The following is a 14,160-nucleotide window of genomic DNA, read 5'->3' as shown; positions in this document are numbered from 1 at the left end:
CACAGCACCTGCTTTTATTGGAAAAGAAAAAAAAAATTAAAAATTAAATTTTAGGGGTGGCTCATGGCAGCCCTTACTCAGGGGAAGCTGGTGCCTTCCTGGTTCAACAAGACGAGCCCTTAGAGCCTGTCTGGGTGTTGGGAGCAGATCTCTCTTTCAGCAGAGCAGAAGGGAAAGAGACTCCATGATAAAACGAAGGCATCCTCACAAATAAATTACTTTCCTACCACAGTCGTGTGATTTTTAATTTTCCTCTAATTTCAGGACTGCAGCACTGATATAAAACCCCTCTAAGTGTTTTAGGGAGATGGTAATGGTCCTATACTAAAATAATTTAACCAACACTATAATTTTAGTACCACTATCAAAATGAAATAATGGCTGTTTACTGTGTTACACCTTTCAAATGACCTTCATTTGAATATAAATTGTGGCTCCAAACTCCAAAAGCTGCTCCATTTCAGGAGGCAGCAAACTGAGGATGCTTACCCAGGGTTTATTCTGCCAGCAGATTCTCAGCATAATCACAAAGGCCAAATATTTTTTGGGGGTTCTTTTCTTCTAAAGTTGCCTAAGACTTGCCTCAAGGACCCACGTGGATCTGACCGGGAGCCTGAGCCACAGCCCTTTCCTCCACACCAAGCACAGGGGGAATTGTTCTGTTTTATCTGGAAACACTCCTTGGTGACGGAACCATTCACTCACAGCTCCCTCCTCTACCACCCATCCCAGCCTGGACAAAGAACAAGGATTACTCTGCCAATAATCAAATACCCAGCTGAGAGAAGGTGGTGGATAGGTCCAATCCCAACCTGGGCCTAGGAAAACATCTTATTTGATTGTATTTTTTTAGGTTTAGGCTCTGTCTGCCCATCACAGGCTCTTGCAGTGCTTTTGGGGACCCCGTGCAGCCACCTCTGCCCAGAGGAGCTGCCAGTGCCTGGGCACTGGGGACCCCTTTGGCACAGAGCCGGGCAGCTGTACAGGCCCTGCAGAGGGGATGCTGCTCCCAAACCCTGGGCTGGGCAGCTCTCACAGCTCAGCCCACGCAGCCAGAGCCGGGGCAGCCACGGCCGAGGCTGTGCAGAAGAAATTTCACTACAGACATTTCCTGATATTCACTCATCCACCTGGGAACCCCAGTCTAGCACCAGCTATTTCTCTCTAATAATGAATTTTTGCCCTTTCATCAACATTAGTCAGAACAAGGTCTGAGAAAATTCCCATTTGGTGCCAGGAATATAACAGAAAACATTGACATGACTGGCAGCAAACAAAGCCAAGCAGTGTGCCCGGCTGTGAGGCAGCACAAGCTGCCACCACCTGATCCTGAGCCCTTCCAAGATCATTCCTAAGTGGGGAAAAAAAGTATTGCGAAAAAAAAAGAGTTTCTCTGTAAAGCACAAGAAGTTGTGCTACAAACTCCCCTCCTGGGGACAACAAAGAGCCATGATCCCCCAGGGAATTCCTTCTCTAAAGGCTGACCTCTGCCTTTCTCCAGAGTCAGCTTTCCTCAGCAGATCCAGCCCTCCCGAGGGCAGAGCCAAGCCAGCAGAGGATGCCCCAAGTGGAGATCCTGACACAACACCCATCTCCTCTGTGCTGACAAAAGGTGGTAAACAAATAGGTATTGTATAAAACATCAGAAAACACAACAAATTAGTGATTAAAAATTAATTTTGAAAAATTACAGTCTTGTTAATAGATGCCATCAAGGCTTTGCACATTCCTTTTCAGGGAGGAGGAGGAAGGGGACTTAAAACACACTTTATTGTATTTTCACAAAAACTGAAGAGGTAGAGACCCATGCCTTTGGTAGCCTGTCCCCCCACACTGCGTCTCAGTGGTGGCAGCACAGCCCCATTTGGTGAGATCCAAAGGATGCAGTGGGGGCAGGTGAACACCCTGCCCCGAAATCCCCACCACGAAACTGCCCCTGGGATGCTCCGACGGGATTTTCATGCGCTTGACAGCAAGGACTATGCCAAAATACTCAAGGTCAACAGACCAGCATGGTTCGAGGCAATCTGCACCTCTTAAAACAGTGACAAATATGTTATTTAATTTTAATGAGCTTTTTTGCATCTCCAATCTAATTACGGCATTATCAAGCACTGCTCCGAACTGCAGGTGGCTGCTCATTACTTGGGGTAAGGCTGTCACAAGCATTTTTCATGAATACTAAAAACTGCCTCATTTCACCACCCGCTCTGAAATATCCCCAGCTGATCACTCCACTTCCAAACGTGGGGTTTGGTGTGGTTCACAGAGAGTAGTGCTCACCAGCATGGCTCCTGCAGCCAAAACCCTCAGGGAAATCACCACATCCACCAACACAAGGGAGTTTTGGTGTGCAAGATGCTCCTGCCAGAAGTGTCCCCCAAAAGCAAACATCTATCTCCCTGTTCTGCACACAACAGTGAGGACACCATGTGACAGGGCACTGAGGAAAACCCCTTCCTTCCAGATTGCTTCCAGTTTTTGCTTTCAACTTAGTATTTTTTTTAAACCATTACTAAAAGCAAGGAAAGCTCCAATGTCAAAGGCATTTTGGCAAGATCAAAACTCCTCAGTTTTCCTCTTAAGCTTTGCAAAAAATCATATTTTTCTGCTGTTTTTTGGCTAATTCTTTTGACCACCTCTCCTCATGGGCTGCAGTTTCCTCCATGAGGCGCAAAGACGCTGAGCTCACATCCAAAAGGCTCAGTGACCAGCAAGAATCAGATATTTTAATCCTCCCCGAACTCCTTTTTCCCTGCACATTTTGGTGAGCACAGGCAACAAAGTGATAACAAAACCCCAACAGCATCTTTTCCTCCTACAAAGCAGGGAGGTGAGGAGGACACCTCTCCTCAGCAAACCCAAATCCTCATCCCTTGGGAGCAGCTCAGCTCATCCTTGGAATTGCCTTCCCCCCCCCAAACTGCCCCAGCCAGCAGCAGTCCAGCGACCTGCCTGAGTGGGAGCACTCACCTGTGTCCGGGGGCCGCGGGGGCGAGGGATGGCAGGGACACCGCAGGGACACCGCAAGGACACCGGGCCCTGAGCCACGGGGACACCACAGGGACACCAGGCCCTGCACCACAGGGACACCACAGGGACACGAGGGCAGCCCGGGCACACTGTGTGTGTGTGTGTGTGTGTGTGTGTGTGTGTGTCTGTGTCTGTCTGTCTGTGTCTGTCTGTGTCTGTGTGTCTGTATGCCCGCGTGTGTCCACGTATGCCCATGTGTATGCACGTATGTCCGTGCGCACATGTCCATGTCCATGCCCATGTCCCGGCACACACACACACAGCAGAGCTGCCCAGCACACACGGGAACACCGGAGGAGCCGCGGTTTGGGAACAGCGTTCCCGCCACTGCTGCAGTCCCGGGTTCCCTCTGACCTTGCTCAAACCGCAGCTGCCTTTGGGACACGGGATGGCTGCCATCGGACCCCCCATGGCAGGGGCTGGAGGCAGGGACGCTGCCCAGGCAGGGACATGCCCAGGTAGGGACGCTGCCCAGGCAGGGACACTGCCCGGTGCTCCGGGGAATGGTTCGTTCCCGGAGCGGGAGGCCCGTGAACAAGATCCCTGTTTGCCCAAGCCGGGCCCCGCAGGAGCTGCGGTTCCCCCGGCCACTCCCTCCAGGCCCCTCTCTAGATAAGCACATTGACTTTAAACTGAAGCGTGTGCCAACAGCTGCAGCTCCGCGACCGGAGCAGGCAGAGATGTGGCGCTGAATGATAATTAAATACATTCTCATCATCTGTCATTTTTTACTGCAGGTGCCAGTGTAATAAATCTGAGCTTGACTCTTCTGTCAGCTGACAGCGAACATGTTTTAAAGCCAAATCCCGGGGGATGAATTCAGAATGGATTGGCCTTGCACAGGGAGGAGCCACCTCTAACACACCAAGTGGGTAACGCATACCTGATTGCTTTCATAATACTTCTATTATTTTGTGACACCTTTCAACCTGATCCTACAGAGAGGGCAAACACCTCCACCTCTGACTCACCCCACACCCTAACCCTCCCCACGTGGCTCTCCTCTCAACCCCCGGCGCTGTCCCAGCATCTTGGTGTGCCCATGACCCACTAGGGGTACTAGGATTCTGGTCAAAGAGGGAAAAAAATCAAAGAAAAAAAGCAAAATTTAAAAAGAATTCAAATTCATTTAATTAGAACAACTACAACTCAGAAAATTAAACATTTAAGTCACTATGCTGTAAACCCAACTCATCCCTCTGGTGCACAGCGATGGAGCAGCTGTTTCCCCATGGGTGGACGCCAACCTCTCCCTGGTCATCTTGTGGAGAACAGTGAATCCTTCACTGCAGACACCGCTGGGACACCCCCTGTGACACCATTTTCCACACGCCTGTGATGCAGCACCAGCCCCTGAAGTGTAATGACGCTGAAGGAGTGAATGGTTTCGAAGTATTTATTATTTTACCAATAGTTTTCTTCTCTTTGCCTTTTACACACAGCCTGGCTGACACACAGACCGGGTACAAATCCAGGTGCCACAGGATGCTCCTGCCCCCGAGCTGGCCCCTGTCCCAGGAAGGATGGTGAGCCTGGCCACGGGGACCAGCCCCTACGAGCCCACGTGGGGAAAGCACGGAGCAGGAAGGGAAAAGCCAAAACAGCAAAGAGAGAGAACCATGCCCCCAGTGTCGCTAGTGAGCGCCAGTGCCTCGGCACGCCGGGGCTGGGGCTTGCCAGCTGCACCCGCTATTTATAACACTGGCACTTACATAATTAGAGCTCCACAATTTAAAACACAGGCCTGCAAATCAGAGCACTTTATTTACCCAGTCAAAGCTGTATCAGTACAGTTGGCTTTCCGAGGGGGGAAGTGGTGTTTATGGAGCACCTGTAGGTGCCTCTCTGCTTCCAGCTGCCCTGAATGGCAGTTCCCTCCTGGCAGCATGGGCTGGTGGGAAACACACAGGTAAATCCTTCAGCAGCACTCTCCAGCTTCCAAGACATGCTGGACTTTCAGCCTTAAAAAAACCCCAATTTTAATTTGGGGCAGAATATGCATCTGAAGGGGCAAACAGCTCTGGGTCCTGCCCTGAAGTGGGCACAGGTGCCTGCACTTGCCCCCAGGGGGTTTCTATCTACATTAACTGTGTGTTCCACCCCTTGATCAGTTTTGACTTTGGCCTGTTACTTTGCTAGCTCTATGTGTGTCCTGGAGCCACAAATGCCTTTTTTAACAAATTAAATTAAATCATAAACAAGCTAAGTGGCTACAGAAGAGCAGAACCCCCCTTTTGTGTGCAGGAACCAAACCCAGTGCTGCCTACTTAGCAGTTTCCTTCACAAGCACACAAGCTCTGCTTGGCTCTCCCTCGCTGGAGCAGCAACAGCCTTGTAACACCATCAGTACCCAGGTATGACTCCAAAAAAATCTCTGGGAAAAGCCATGACTGAACTCGGGGGCAGGAATCATTGACACTGTACTTACAGCATTGTTACAGACCCCTCCCTACTTCCCACAGTCAGACTATCCTGAGATGGGGTTTTCACCGTTCTCCCCTGCACATTCCTAAACCCACCATCCCCAAACCCAGGATCCACCAGTGCCAAAAATATCTGATGTGGGTCTGTGATTGCCCGTGCCAGTGCCACTGCCCACAGCATCACCTGTGCTGTAACACCCACTTTAGACAAAAGCACGTTTTCGTTTCATTAAAAACAGTCCCACGGATTAAAGATTTGGATACCACAGCACAGCAAGTTAAACATTTACTTTCTATTAAAACATCTAAATGAGAAGATTAAAACCTGTTTTACATTAAACAGGCAAAGTCAAATCATCACAGGAGCAGCGTAGCAGGTACTTAGAGCCAAGGCCTTCTGATGTGCAGAGGTAACCCATTTATGGAGGGAGGGATGGGAGGGATTTCCTAAAACTACTCAGAAAGGGGTAAAAAACCAAAAGCAGACATATATTTGAACAAATCTCGCTTCATTGTCCCCACGCCCGCCTCCCAGAGCCATTCTGCTGCAGCTCCAATCAGCTCACTCCTGCTGACAGCTCTTGCCCCAGATTCCCCCATAAAATATTTTCACAGCTTATTACTCTATTTAGCACACTGCACGCTTAAGCTCTTTTGTTTATTTTTCATTTGAGATGGCAGGAGGAGACGATCCAATGGAATGCAGAAGGGGGTTATTGACTGTGTTTAGTGGCAACTGTTCACAGGAGCAGCAGTTAAGAGGTCACGGAGGTGACACAGACACAGCTGACTGCTGCAGGAATTTATGCTCTAATTTTCTAACATCCAAACAGATTCTGCCTGGTAACAGAAACCACCAAACTACGGCTGGTTACTGCCAAGGCAGAATTCCCCCTGGAAGCTGAATGTCTCCCTTTACAGGGCCAAAATCCAAGTCTATTTGTAAGCGCCTGCAGCTGATCTATCGGCGTTCGGACACGAGAGCAGCTCGGTCCTGCCATGTGGGTGCTGAGGCAAAGCTCCCACTGCCGCCAGGCACCTCTCCCACAGTGTGTATTAGCCAAGCTTCAGGATCACCCACCCCACCAAAAGGTTTTGGTGCTGCAGTTTCAGATGAGTGCCAAACCCACGGGGTCACACAAAGCACCGTCGCTGCCAGACACGGACCTTCATCCAAACACCGGGACCCGAACCCGGGCACTGACCCGGCACGGGCAGCGATGCCCCGCGGCTGGCACAGAACCCCCCAGGGACTCGCACACAGATCCCAGTCCCAAGTTTGAGAGTGATGTACTTCCATGTACTAAGCAGCCAATTTTACACTCACCCACTACCACAGCTCCATCAGTTGATCTTGCTGCCATTAAAGGAAGGCATCAGAGCTCCCACACTCCATGTAACAGAATCAAACTGAATCCCCCCAAACGTCCTAGAGGTCATTCCAGAGAGAAGTCTCTACTTCAGTTTCTTTTTCTACTTGGTTTCAAAAGTTTATTTAAAAAGTGAAACTCAGAAGGAAGCGAGGGGCAGAGCAGACACATGCAGCCCCTGGGGTAGAGGGTTGTTATTTCTCATCTGATCACACTGAATAAAAGGGTCCAACTTACAAAGTATTTTAGGACAGAATTTAGAGGTTCTACTTGCAAGCAATTGCATTTTGCTGCTTGTGCAGACTAAACATACTATATACAGACAGGAAAGTATCTGGGTGGCCCCAAGGCTCGTTGTCAAGAAGTCACACGACCCACAGGCCACAGCCAACGCTCATGGGGAAGGGTCCCAGTACCTGCTGGGAGCGGGAGGCACGGGAACAGCCCTGGGACACTCTGCAGCTACCACTCGCTCGACCCTGCAGCACCCGAGCTGGGCATTCCTGCTGCCATCACTCGAGCTCCAACACCCAGGCATGGGAACCCCGGGCACGGAGGGGATGCTGAGCCCGGCGCTGAGCTCCGCCCGCGGCCCTCGCCGGAGCCACGCCGGTGGCTGCCCTACAATCGCTGTCTCCTCCAAGCCCCGGTCTTCCCTGCAAACCTGCACATTCAGTGCCTTCACAGCACCCTCCTGTGGGGATTCCGCGTCCGTACAGACACGGGGGCAGCTGGAAACGGGGCGCGCTGGAAACCCTCCTGCTCCGGCGATGCCGCAGGGACGGGCAGCTCCAGCCGCCTGAGCCGGGGGCCCCGCGCTGTCCGCGGGCACATCCCGCATCCCACATCCCGGTACCGGGCGGGGACGGGGCGATGCCAAACGCATCGCGGCCACCGGCACCGCCCGGACAGGACGGGCAACCGCGGGGGCACCGCCCGGCCCAAACCAGCCAACTGTGTGTCCCTAACCGACTGACTCACACAGCCAAGCAGCGACAGGTAACTACAAAACCGAGTAAAAATCCATGGCTAAAGCAGATTTCCCGCAGCAATCCCTGACAAATACAAACTGCACCTCAGCTCCTTCCCTGGGGTGTGCGATTGCCCCCCATGGGGTATATCAGTGCTTAAAACCTGCTCTCAGAACTAGGGAAACCCTCATTTTGCAGCACATCATCTGGAACCACATCCACGTTAACACTTTTTCTGCTTTCATAGTGATGCTGCATTTTCATTCAGATACTTAAAAACATTTTTATCAGAAGTTACAGTGATTTCACACAACACTTTGCGCCACGATGAAAACCAGTCAGTGTACTCATTTTTAAGAGAAGGAAGATTTGAGAGAGTTTATAATTATTATGTTACTAAACATTTAAGTTTAAAAAAAAGTTGGCATGTTACTTACACTGTTGATTTACAGCATTCAGAGTGGTGCCAAGATACAGAAATCCCAACTATCATACACTTTCCCACTTTTTGCAAGGATGCTGCAAAATTAGAGTTGGATAAATCTAAAATCTGAATTACTGATTACCCTCCAGGTTATGCAGTAATTTAATGTCCCTCAGTAATTTAACTTGCAGAGCACATACAGATCAGTTCACTTGTGCAATGGGCAGCAAGAATGTGTGGCATCATTCGCTTTTGAAGCCCCTCACACCAGAATAATTCATCTGAATAGATGATGCTTCTGCAGGAACAAATCAAGTTTTTTGCTTCTCAAATGAACAGGATTTTTCAACAAGTCTGGCAGAAAAGCATTAGGTGAAGTGCAGACACACTACAGACACCCATCTCTAGTTTACATCCTCTAAAGCAAGAGTGATCGTGGGAGGGATGATAATCCCTCATTTACTTCTTCCTCCACCTAGAGAGGGAAGTTCTTTCCATACCCTCAATTGCCTGGCAATGACCGTTTTCACTTGTCGGGAATGGCATGTTTTTCCCATCCCTGAAGTACACGAGTATCCTGTCATGGAAAGAACAGGCCATAGAATCAATCACAGAAGCTGTCAGAGAAGAGAAGAGCGTCTAGTCTGGAAAATTCAGGTGCAAAACTGCAATTAAAAACTGCTGTTCCATTGCCACAAAGCCTTTCCAAACCATCATCCTGGACTGTAACTAAACCCTCCTCTCGAAAGTTAAAAATTCACTGCACTCATGAAACTCTGAGAAAGGAAGAGCTGCTCAGCTACCAAATTCTGAAGACATAACTGAGCTCTACAGCTGCTCTTCCAGGGCAATGAAAGGCTGAGGCTGATGGGAAGAGGGTGTTTGGAGACTGGAATTAAGGGTTGAAATCCATCCTGCAGAACCCAGGAAGCTGAGAAGCAGACGTGGCACAACAGAGCAGGCAGAGCTGCAGCAAGATGCACCAAGCACGATTTTTGTTGTTATTGTGCCACAAGGTCTGTGGCAGGGAAGGCTGGGTAGGACAGGAGACTCCCACCACTACTGGATGTACAACACAACTTACTACTACCATCAGAAACTACAGCACCATCCCGGCAGCAGCAGCAGGATTTTCCAGATGACAACACTTCATTTCTACCTTGAAGAATATCAGTTCTTTCTCCACTACCCAGCCCTGCTCAGGGAATAGTGGAGCTATTCCCAGATACAAAGAAAATGTGTCCTAAATAAATGGAGAAGAGAAAGGCAAATAAAATGTTTGATAATAAAGTCTTGCAAGCTGTAGCCTTTTACAGGAGGGAAATTATCTTCGCAGCTGGAAGGACACCTCTCCTGGCATCAAGGTCAGAACTTCTTAAGGAACAGTGAAGCCCAGACTGTCCCTAACCCAACAGGTACCTCAGGAGCACTGTTCCCCAGCTGCCACCTTCTACAGATCCACAAGAGAAAAAGTGAAGCTGCAGCATAAACCTCAGTTATCAAATTACACATGGATGGAACCACTGAATCAGTGCATTCCTCAGCCTCTCCTCAGCCCACCACCCCGCCAAAGTGTGAGGGCCGAGGAGGACAGGGAGGGAACAGATGGACCTGGGTGACAGAACAGAACTTCTCATCAGGAACACGCATCGAGGCACCTTCCAGGCCCCTCCAAAGAACAGAGAAAGGCAAGTTGTAGTATTTGTTTCATACATTCATCACAACAGGAACATCAGCCAGATCTAGACTAGGTCCAAGGGATAATCACTGTAATTAGCGCTTCGTTCATATAATTACCAGCAGACCCTGTAACATTTTACAATGGAGGTAATTACCCACATTTTACAGCTGAGGAAACAGATAACAGTGCAGGTGAGTAACTTAAAAGAAATCATCAGTGAAACTGTGGCGCAGCCAGAGACTGCAATTATCCTTGTTCCCAGCCAAGGCTCTCCCCAATAATCCATGCTGAATTCACTTCTGTCTTGTGGGAAGGAATCCAGAGAAAATAAACACAAACTGGAATTTCCAATGTCTAGAAGAGCTGAAAAGCAGACAAGCCAAACCTGAAGGAGAAATAAAAACACATGTTTAACACTGAGCATTTTCTGAGCTGAACTGAAGCTACGAGCGAGGGACAGGCAAAGGACCCTGCTCTAGCAGACACAAAGCCAATGTGGGGTGTCAAGTGCTACAGTTCTACTTGTGCAGCAGAGGAAAAGCAGAAGCACAGGAGCAGGTCAGGGCCGGCTGCCCAGCGACACCGGGTCACCCCCTCAGCCATCAGAGACCTCGACGCGCTTCGAGAAGTTAGAGATTAAAGCAGGAGCAATAACTAAATTAAGGACTTAGCAAACCAATGCACACCCAGAGCAGCAAGCAGGGTGACAAGCCTAAGAAATTCACCCCCAGCCTGGCAGAGTTGGTGCCAGGGCCCGTGCCCTGTTGCGAGGCCAGAGCAGCACTCGGGCTCTGCCGGAGAGGGGGAATTCCCTTCCCCTTCACACGAGAGCAGCAGGATCTGTGCCTAAAGCCACCAGCCATGAAACATGAGTAAAGTCTGTTGCCACTTGCTCAGTTTACTGTGTACAGTAAGGTACTGCACAGAAATCTGTGTTTTCCCAGATATAGGCCCGGGCAGGGGGTGTGGACCTGTCCTGTACCTTCATCCTGCACCTCTGGATGAGTTTTAGTATTAACAGAAAATACAGTGTGCATATGCATCAGCATATGCTGATGAATCTGATTTTTGAAAGTAGTCCAGGCCAAAGTGAGCAATTTGCTGCTGTCTGAGTATGTTTTATTAAAAGAGCAGTACACACAGGTGTCTCTTAGGTTGAATAAAGCAGATTACATTAATCCAACCCCAGCTGCATTACCTGAACTGCAAGACATGCAACACTCTAAATCTTGTACATGTGCCAGGGATTTCAATTCAACCCTTCAGCATTTGGTTAAGGTTAGCATGTAAAAGCCTCCAGCAGCAGAAGATACTGCACAGATTTCAAAATTAAGACTTGTTTCAGGAGTGGACACTATCAACATTCTGGCTTTGAGTAACAGAAAAACCTCATAGGCAGGAGCAAATCTCTCAATAGAGTATTCTCTCAATATTTAAATAGACAAATGTTTTGCTTTGCAAACATCTTGCAGCATTTGTGTAGTTCTTTGATTAAGTGTTTGAAGAAAACATGTATTTTAGTTCCTGCTCTGTAAAAAACAAGCACAGTAAAGTGAATGCAGTCCCATCATTTCTTGCCATCCCAGGGTCAGCTGTTGCTGTCCCTGCTGTATCCAGCAGCACTGCAGCAGAAACCTGGGGACGGATTTTACGCTGGGGAAACGGCAATGCTATTGCTGGGTCAACAAAGCAGCTTTTCTTGCTACTATTTACTGGTTTTTATACAAGAAACTGAGGACAATTCCTAACTCCTCCCTTCCCAAGCGTCCTGGAAGCCCATGCAACAGCTGAACAGGCATAACCCATGTTATTACACCGGTTTCTGCGAGTAAACATCTGCATCTAACACAGTACGTGGAAAGATCACAACAAAGCATGCACCACTCTGTCACCCAACACCTCGGGAGCTACACCCAGCTACTTCCATGGCTCAGAGCTCTTACCTTATGAAAGGAGGCAGGATGGACATGACAAAACATGAAATGACAAAAAAGAAACAAGACATTCTAACCATATTTTAAGCTCATCTGGTTTTATATTATTGACTCCAATTCCCAACTAAATTTTTATTCCATCTCTTCTTTTTCCCTGCTATTTGTTCTAGCAGGAGGCAACCGACAGCCAGCCCTCTGCACAGGGAGGGAGATTCCCTTCAGTTTCCAGATGTCTAAATAAAGGTTTTTTAAAAATTGCTTCCCTGGAAAGTCAAGGCATTCACATCTAACTGCTGCCAACATAAAAGATGTGTTACAAGGAGGAGAAAAACAGTCTTCAAGGAGCTTTCTTGAGCAAAATAAGTATTTTTTCCACTGAGTTTTAAAAACCCTTTTCTGGAGACTGGAGAAATAGCTCAAGATGATTTCTAGAGGATCCTTCTTATCAGGCTGACAGGCAGCATTAAATCCAGAGCCAAAGCCAAATCCCAGCTATCCCAGACACACTGGATGAGGAGCAGCAGTCTGTGTATCAGAACTGATGACTCCAGGTCTCCAACAACTATTATAGCTAAAATTTGGAACAGGAGGGGAAAGCAAGAAACCAACTGAATGCTTCAAGCACTGATGTAGGCTGTGATGGTCCAGCACAGCTTGTAGCCATGGGGTCAGAGAAACTCACCACCAATATGGAGGTGCTGGGCAGAGAATTCTGTGAATTCTGGACCTGCCATGTTATTTGAACAGGCAATTCTGCCACACAAAGGCAGTTTAAAAACAGGGATCTTGTGGTTAAGCACAGAGATCAGGGCTGGAAATACCTTTCTCAAGCAGGGATGCCAATTCAAACCAGCTGCTTCCTGAACCATGCTCTGGTGATGACGGTGAACCCCAACTGCTCACACAGAACCTGGGGCTGATCCCCCGGGCCCTTCAGAGGACTCACAGGGAAGGAGGCAGCTCAGTCTCCACCCTGGGGGTCAGCAGGACCCCCAGACAGGGAAGCAGAGCTTGCTGGGTGTTCAGGTGGGCTTCAGGCTCCTCCCAAGGCAGAGCCCACTGGGACTATGTGAACAGCTCGCTGCAATTTTAATCTGTAGTTCTAATGAATGATATATTTATAAGGATCAACAAGGCTCTGAGAAGACCTAAATCAGCTTCAGTGTTCATTTAGAAGCTTCATCTGTGTGCAAGGAAAACTGCAGCATTAAATGTTAGAGAATAAAATAATGAGACACTTAAAAAGTAATCTGTACTTCAGTGGGCCGTGCTCCATGGATTTCACATGATCATTTACCAGATAAAAACAGAATCTGGCTAAAATCTGTCTTATCCACTGGTTCCCTTTCAATAGGAAAATGGAAAGAATCAGCTACTAAGCTTTGGGGGCTTTGCCATCCCACGTACACACCATGCTGCTTCCCTAAGCACAGCCGTGCCTAAAGCACAGCTCCAGGCATCCATAACTTCCCTTTGGGCTCCAAAGATAATGGAAAAATAAATGCAAATTGAGTTTCAATTGAGATTTTCATTTTGGTCTAAAGCCTAATCTTTTATTAAAACAGCTATCAGTTTGGAGCTGATGCTTAGGAAAAGTTATCTTCAGGATAGGGAACAAAATTTCAACAGCAAAGAATAGTTCTTATTCATAAGAGTATCTGAAATACTCACATGGTTACTTTAGGCTACCAAAATGTGACTGAAGGGGACATGGATGGGCCACAAGCATGGGTTTTACTGAACAAAAGAACTGTAGAAACAATGCAAATGAAAAGCGAAGATATACATAAATATCAAAATAAATTAGATTATGTACTGGGAGAACACAGATCAAAAAAAGTAAAGTATTATACAGGCAACATACACACTGTTGAACTTAAAAGAAGCAAAAACCAACACAAATTACACAGTTTATTAGCAACTGAAACAATGTTTATTCAAGAAAAGCCAACATTACCCATCCTCATAGAAAAAAAAAAAAGACATTTGGGGAGGTCAAAGAACACTACAGTTTAAAATGATGAAATGTTACAGCTTACACACCAAAATTAAAAGTGAAATGAAATTAAAAAAAATGAAATGGTTACCAAAGTAATGCAGGTCAAGGGATCAAAGATGAAGGGTCACACACTATTAAAAAGAAATCCAAAAGGGCGTCTGCATCAAGATCTCTGTAAAACAAAGGAGCTTCAGTGAGTAAAACTAGAACCTTCTATGGAAGCACATCAAAGCTCCCACACTCCACACCCAGGCCTGTGCCAGCGGCCACCAACCCTCCTGGGGCCACTGACCCTTCCTGGGGCCACCGACCCTCCTGTGGCCAC

The 14,160-nt window shown here is 48.0% G+C and overlaps 1 protein-coding gene across 11 annotated transcripts in view; it reads right to left on the bottom strand.

Annotated features, from left to right (window-relative positions):
- CAMTA1 (calmodulin binding transcription activator 1) overlaps window positions 1-14,160 on the bottom strand; it is a 223,384-nt gene that overhangs the window by 172,069 nt on the left and 37,155 nt on the right. The window contains exon 1 of one of the 11 annotated variants that reach the window (XM_027702185.1): window positions 13,924-14,009. The exons of the other annotated variants lie outside the window; for them this stretch is intronic. The gene's annotated coding sequence lies outside the window, so the exon portion shown is untranslated. Of the gene's footprint in view, window positions 1-13,923; window positions 14,010-14,160 lie in introns of those variants that run through there. 11 annotated transcript variants of the gene reach the window in all.

The sequence above is a fragment of the Neopelma chrysocephalum genome, unplaced genomic scaffold, assembly GCF_003984885.1.
Source record: "Neopelma chrysocephalum unplaced genomic scaffold, ASM398488v2 Primary Assembly neopelma1_180, whole genome shotgun sequence".
Classification (NCBI taxonomy): Eukaryota; Metazoa; Chordata; class Aves; order Passeriformes; family Pipridae; genus Neopelma; species Neopelma chrysocephalum.
Note: the sequence above shows the minus strand (reverse complement) of the source record. Positions and strands in the feature narration are given on the sequence as shown.